Below are 7,358 nucleotides of genomic sequence, written 5' to 3'. Positions count from 1 at the left end.
GTTTAGTAACCTTCTACATCAACCTAATTTGTGACACCCCAATGACACCACTAGTTGCAATAGAAATCTCATTTCAACTCCCGTCCCTTAGGATCCGACCTTTACTTGCCTCTTTACTAATTGTAGAGTTGTTTGTGAAGCTATAAATTGTGTTTTGATTCGACCGTGACCCAACGACCACATCTTTAATTGTGAACACGAAACGGACCCGATCAAAAATGGCGCCGTTGCCGGGGACGGTGTTTGTTTGATTTAGATTTCCTTTTTATTGTTATTAGTTGTGTCTTTCTTCGCCTTGGGGAAGTAAAACTCCTCAAGGTTTGTTCTAATTGTTTTCGAGTTGTTTGATATTTTGCATGTCTAGAAGGTTACAAAGGTGATTTGCTACCTTTTGACCGTGAAATTGAAAGAACCTTGACGGACAATAGGAGACTTGTTAGAAGGAATTTAAGAGGTATTAGTGAAGTTGTTCAACCAACTATTGAGTTCATCAACCCTTTCGCAATAGAAGGAGAGGAGAACCCATTACACAATACCCCAAAAAATCCACCTACAATGCCTAAATTTTCATCACACTCCGTACCCACCGAGGAGAATCTACCAAATGGTACTCCTACACCGCAACATCTAACCGGAAATTTTATTGCCAAGTCCGCCTTCATCCAATTAGTTGAGAGGAGCCAATTTGGGGGGATGCCTAGTGAAGACCCTCATTCTCATATGGAAACCTTTTGCGACTATTGTGATGCAATCTCTCAAACGGGCGTGACTCAAGACCAAATTAGATGGGTCTTATTTCCTTTTTCTCTAATCGGCACCGCGAAGCAATGGTTGAAGGGCCTTGATAAGGCCACCCTCGGAATAGATTCTTGGAAGAAGTTGGCTCTAGCTTTCTACAAAAAATTCTACCCACCGGAAAAGACTAACATGCTAAGAGCTCAAATCACGGGTTTTAAGCAAAGGGATGAAGAATCTTTGTATGAAGCTTGGGAGCGGTTCAAGGGAATTTGTCGCTCATGTCCTCACCATGGACTTAGCGAATGGTTCTTGGTACAACAATTTTGGAATGGTTTATATGAAGATTCAAGAAACATTCTCAACATGGGATCAAATGGAATGTTCACCGAAGTTGATGACAATCAAACATGGAACAAGATTGAGGAAATGGCGGTCCATAACTCACAATATAGTAGACCTCGCAAGGCTACTAGAGGAGGAAAGCATGAAGTGGACTCCGTTACTCAATTGGTTGCTCAACTTAGTGCTCACATTGACACAATCAACTTGAAGTTTGAACAAGCTATGGCTAGACTTGAAGAAAACTCAAAATCATCAAAGCATCATGTTAATGCCATGACGGCATCCTCATCAATCCCAAGTGGGATATGTGAGAATTGTGGAACTTTGGGACATGACCAAGGTGAATGTAGGGGAACAAATGAACAAGTGAATGCTTTCCAAGCATACAAGAGTGGTACCCCTTATTCCAATTTTTACAATGAAAACACCAAATTCCATCCAAATCTCTCATACAAAAGCCAAAATGTTCAAAACCCTCAAACAACATACACTCCACCACCCATGAGAAACCAAAATCAAAGACCCTTTTACAATCAAAGCCAAGGTTACCAAAATCAAAATCCATACAATCACCAAAATGACCAAGGTTTTGATGTCCAAAAAGCGGTCCTCTAAATGCAAAAGAATCAACAAGAGTTTTTCACTCAAATGCAAAAAGATAGCCAAGTAAAGGAAACCACCATCAACAACATCCTAGCTCACACCAAGATGTTGGAAACACAATTGACTCAACTAGCATCTTCAAGCTCACAAAGACAAAAGGGGCAATTACCACCTCAAAGTAATCCCCCTAGACATGAAACGGTTAGCGCCATTCACTTGAGAAGTGGTACAAGGTATGAAGCACCGAAGAAGCAAGTTGAGGATGAAGTTGTGGGAGCTAGTGATAAGGAAGAAATTGTGCAAAACTTCAAAGATGGAGAATCATCAAAAGAAGAAAGTTCAAAGAAAAATGAAGACAAGGTCAAGGAGAAGGAGCCCATTGTGATTAGACTTCCTTTTCCAAGTCGTCAAGCCAAGCCCAAATTTGATGATCAACTTGGAAAGTTTATGGAAATGGTGAAGAATTTAGAAGTCTCAATTCCTTTCACGGAATTGATCAATCACGTGCCGGCCTATGCAAAATACATGAAAGATATCCTCACAAAGAAGAAGTCGATCCGGAAACTTGAGACTATCGCCTTCACTAAGGTGAGTAGTGCAATACTTCAAGGGAGTTCACCTCCAAAACTAAAGGATCCGGGAAGCTTCTCAATACCGTGTACCATTGGCGACACGACGATCAACAAAGCCTTATGTGATCTAGGGGCTAGTGTGAGTGTCATGCCGTACTCGGTGAGTAAAAGGTTGGGGATGGGAGAGCTTAAATGCACCAACATCACACTCCAAATGGCCGATAGATCGACGAAGACACCATTAGGGATATGGGAAGATGTCCCCGTGCGAATTGGGAAGTTTTTCATCCCGGTGGACTTTGTCATTGTTGATATGGAGGAAGATTCCAACATTCCGATCATTCTAGGAAGACCTTTCCTACACACCGCGGGTGCGGTGATTGATGTGAAACATGGTGAGCTCACTCTAGAAGTGGGAGATGAAAGCATAACCTTTAATCTTGACAAGACTATGAGAGCTCCTCGTTTGCATGAACCATGTTTCATGATTGATCACTATAGCCGAAAGGATGAGAGGAAGAAATCGGAACTCCAATGGAAGAAGAAAATTGAAGATGCCCCATTCAAAGAGCAAGTGAAATGTGACAAGGAGAGCTTGCAAAGCTCATCAAAATCAATCAAGGAAGAAGAGGATGGCCTCATTGGCCAAGATAAGAAATTGGGAGAGTTGTCTCCATCTAAGCAAGAGATTTTCAATGATCAACTTAATGAAGTTTGTGGTCTTTGGGACGACGAATTTGAAGGGATTTTTAATCCCTACATTGGTAATGCCATCGATCAAGACCGACAACAAGGGCCAAGGTCTATTGAAGACCTCTACCATGACAATGAACAAGCTTTCGATTACTTTTTCAAGGTGTTGAGCAACATCAACAACACCTTGAACATGCCCCCTTGACATCTCATCAAGAATGAGAGTTTGGTGGAGTCCTCCCTAAACCACCACTTGTAAATATTTCTAACTCCCTAACTCGCATTTCAATTCTTGTATTGTATTTTTGTCATCTTTGGATTTTTATTTACTTTGATCAAGATAATTGTCATGTTTGAGAGAAGTGAGGGAGGGACTAACAATTTCAATTGATGTGTAGTGCTTTACCTTAGTGTGGGGATGACAATTGCCTAGGCTATCCATGCCTTAGTAGTGCCCCCACAATGAAGAGCACAAGATTCGAAGAAGAATGGAAGAATGGTAAGGGAAATGCATTGTGCACGGATGGAACTGAATCCGAGTACACAGGGGAAGAATCCGAGCGGATTCAGGAGAATCCGCCCGTCTTCAGTAATCCGAGCGTACTGCAGAAAAGACGACCGTCCTGAACTGAGCTGAATTTTGAAAATTTTTGACTGTAAGAGAATCCGGGCGTCCTGAGCAGAAATCCGCCCGTCTTGAAGAATCCGCCCGTCTTGAAAGAAAGACGCCCGTCTTTGCAGCTGAGGAAAACAAGAAAAATTTCCTGGACTGAAATCCGTCCGTCTTCTGCAAAAGACGCCCGTCCCGTGTTTTGAAATTCGAGCGTCTTCTTATGAATCCGCCCGTCTTTAGGCGAGTTTTGTACAACCCAGAAGAGGCAGAATCCGCACGGATTGGGCAGAATCCGCACGGATTACCCCTGCAGTTCAAAATTTTCAGTCTTTATAAAATCCCTCCCACCTTCATTTATTCATTCATTCATAAACACTACTTCAAAACATCAAACCCTCACCCTCTCCATCACAAAAACAAAATCCCTCAACAACATTCACCAAAATCGAATCAAACCATCCTTCTAACAACAAATTAATCACTCCTCCTTCATCAAAAATCAAAACCAAGCACAAATCTTCAACCTTTGAGTCGATTTTTGATTTCATAAAGGCAAAGCCTTTCACCTTTAAATCGATTTGGGTACACTACAAATTGAAGATTTTCCATTCTTTTCTTGGTTAATTCATCAATGGCAAGGATTAAGGGAGCAACAAAGGCACCAAAGGCTAAGGCACTCTCACAAAGGCAAAAGGCTCTTCAAACAAAGAAAGCATTGGCTATGGTGGTAGCAACACCAAACTTGGAAGTGCAACAACAACAACAACCTTCTATGGGAGCAACAACACCTTCTACTCCGGAAATTGATCAACTTTTGCATTATCCGGAGGTAACTTTTATTTCCGAAACCCATAGAAATACTTTTGCCAAGTTTGCTAGGAAATCAATTCAATCCACCAAATTTATATGTGAAGATACCTTAGAAAAATTGGGTGTTCTTGAGCAAACTAGAGCCTTTTTCAAAGCAATGGGGTTGAAGAAATTGTTTGAAACAAAGGAATTGACATACCTCTCCCTTACCTTAGAATTTTTGAGTTCTTTGAAAGTCACCAAAGTTGAGAATAGGGAGAATCTCGAGTTTCGTCTAGCTAATGTTAGTAGACGTATTTCCTTTAGGGAATTGGGTGAAATTTTGGGTCTTAGTGATGAACCGCGTTATTTTAAGAATTATGGAAAGTATGACCCCGACCCTCTTTGGGAGGCAATTCCCGGGAGGAAATTTGAGGACTTTCATGCGAGTCGTGCTCTTTTGGTCCATCATCCGGGCATAAGAGTATGGCACAAGGTCATGGGAAACACCATAATTGCAAGGAAAGATACCAACCATTTCACGAGACTTGATTTTATCCTTCTTGAATCGGCTTTGAATATTGGAAGAGTACACACCAAGCCTTACAACTCTTTGAGGCTCTTGGTAGATAGATGGCTCAACGTTGATTGTGGGAAGAAGGGCACTACCGTTATTGTCAATGGCGGCTTAGTCACTATCCTAGCCAAACACTTTGATCATAACTTCAATAAGGATAGCAAGTATAAGGCGAAGGAGGGTGGTCATCTTGTTGATTTGCATACTATGATACACAAGTACAAGTGGGTTGCCCATAACCCCCTTGACACTAAGTATGGATGGCTCACTAGTGAAGCTAAATCGTTCACCTTGCCCTCAAAGATTTGTCGTCTAAGCGTCCACCGGACCAATTATCTACTTCCCCTTTCCAAAGAAGCCGAATATATTATCCAACAACAAAAGGGTGATCTTGAAATGCCCTCCTCTTCCATTGTCATACCACCTTACCCTTTTGAGTATGAAGAGTTCAAGCCCGTGGGGATTAAAGCAAGGAATGACTATGTGACTCTTCTCATGCAAGCAATGCACAAGCAAGCCTTTGAAGATCGGAAAAACGCTTACTTGGCTCAATATCCACCCCTCATACACTTAGCTAGGCAAGGACTACTTGATCCATCATGTCCTTTGCCTAGTTGGGCGGATAGAGAAGTCCTATTTCCGGGTGCATCTAGGGTCGTTTCGGGTGACAATGAGGTTGTTGGTAATGATGAAGAAGTAGATGATAACATTGATGAAGAAGCAAGTGAAGAAGGAGGAGAGGATGGTGAAGATAATGATGAGCAAGATGAGGAAGAAAGTGAAGAAGCAAATGACAAGGGAAGTGGCAATGTGACCACTTCTAATGAGGAAAGTGATGATGATGCTGATATGATGGAAGACTAGCAAGCCTTGGAGACTCCTACCCTCTCATGGTTTGTCTATTTCTCTCTTTGTTTTAATTATAATCTTGATCATTGATGGAGTAGTCCTAAGCACCATAGAGGACTCACACCTCGGTACCATTGAGGTGTTCTCATTTTATTGTTCCCATTTGCAAAATCCAAAATGACAAATTAGTTTCATGCATTGCATAGTGTGTGCATGAACTACACCCATCCTAAGACATTAGAAATAGTGTCTCACTCGGTTTGGGGAAGTTAATACATACACAACGGGAGGTAATCTAAATTATCCTCTCCGTCATAACAAAAACCATGCATCATGTAGTGTAGCTTAGTATAGATTGCATTTAGTATAGAAATCATGCATCATCTTTGCATAATTTCCATCACTTTGGCCATTGAGGACAATGCCCATATTAGTGTGGGGATGGGAATTCTAACATTTAACTCTTATTCAAAAATCCAAAAAAATTGAAAAATCTCAAAAATCATAAAAATTTGAAAATTGAAAACCCAAAAACATGTGTATTTCCTTTTGTATAAATTGTCTTGTATATATTGTGTTTGTTCTATCCTTGTTCACATTGATTGACTACGCCACATCCGAGACATGAGGATCATGAAAACCGCATGGTATGATCTTTCCAATCTCCTTTTTCCTCTTTATGTTAATGACTATGTGGCTTTATTTTGATTGATGCGGTAAAACAATGTGAATTTAGGACTTGCATTTAGTTTATATGTCATATTAGTTGATAGAATCACTTGCATTAGGATGTTTATATTAGTTGCATCATGGCATGTAGTTGCATATTAGAAATGTTTTGAAGAATGCCTAATTTGGAACTTTGACAAGAGCAACTAAGCCATTACAAATACTTGTTCAACTTAAGACTTTGTCTACTAGAATGGTTGTAAAACACCCTAGATAGTGTCATACTAGTATCTTTTGACCCATGACCCAAAGCCTAGTCAAGGGTTTGCATGTGAGTCACCTATCCAACCCCGTGATGCGATGTGGACTTGGTTAACTTGTCTAGGTGACCTTGTTTGACCTTGTGGTAAGGCAACCCAAAAAATATTTTCTATCAATAAGCTTGAAGTGCTCACTTCAAAGAAATTTTGTCATGTGGAAGTAATTTAATGCCAAGGAAACCTCAAATGTTATGAATTGTTGAATGTTGAGAAATTTTAAGTTGTTTTGATGGAGGCGTACCACTTCGATGTGCTTTGGTGCGGGATCCATTGAATTGGGCCCCCATACGGTTGTGAATTCGGCCGCCCAGAGACAGAGTGACTATCACCCCGAAAAGCTATTGTCTGGAGATTAACCGGTTGCCTAATAAGCGATTGGCGAAAGCAAAGGACACTAGCCCGGAAGGGACAAACCCCATCTTAAATTTTTGAAATGTGAAAGTTGAAATGAGGACAATTTTGAATACTAGTCATATCCACCCATTGTGTATAAAGATTTGAGCATTTCATTCCCAAAAAGCCTTTTGTCAAGCCACTTGGTCAAGCTTGGGACGATCCATGACCTTTACTTTTGTAGAGAATTCGAGACTTGT

The 7,358-nt window shown here is 40.8% G+C and overlaps 1 non-coding gene across 1 annotated transcript; it reads right to left on the bottom strand.

Annotated features, from left to right (window-relative positions):
• Positions 1-927: 927 nt before the first annotated feature.
• LOC141654226 (small nucleolar RNA R71) lies at positions 928-1,034 on the bottom strand. The gene has a single exon (XR_012547790.1). It is a non-coding gene; the product is annotated as a small nucleolar RNA R71 (small nucleolar RNA).
• Between the last annotated feature and the right edge of the window lie 6,324 nt (positions 1,035-7,358).

This window comes from Silene latifolia, chromosome 4, assembly GCF_048544455.1.
Source record: "Silene latifolia isolate original U9 population chromosome 4, ASM4854445v1, whole genome shotgun sequence".
Lineage (NCBI taxonomy): Eukaryota > Viridiplantae > Streptophyta > Magnoliopsida > Caryophyllales > Caryophyllaceae > Silene > Silene latifolia.
The sequence above is the reverse complement of the archived record's forward strand: the minus strand, read 5'-3'. Positions and strand labels throughout refer to the sequence as shown.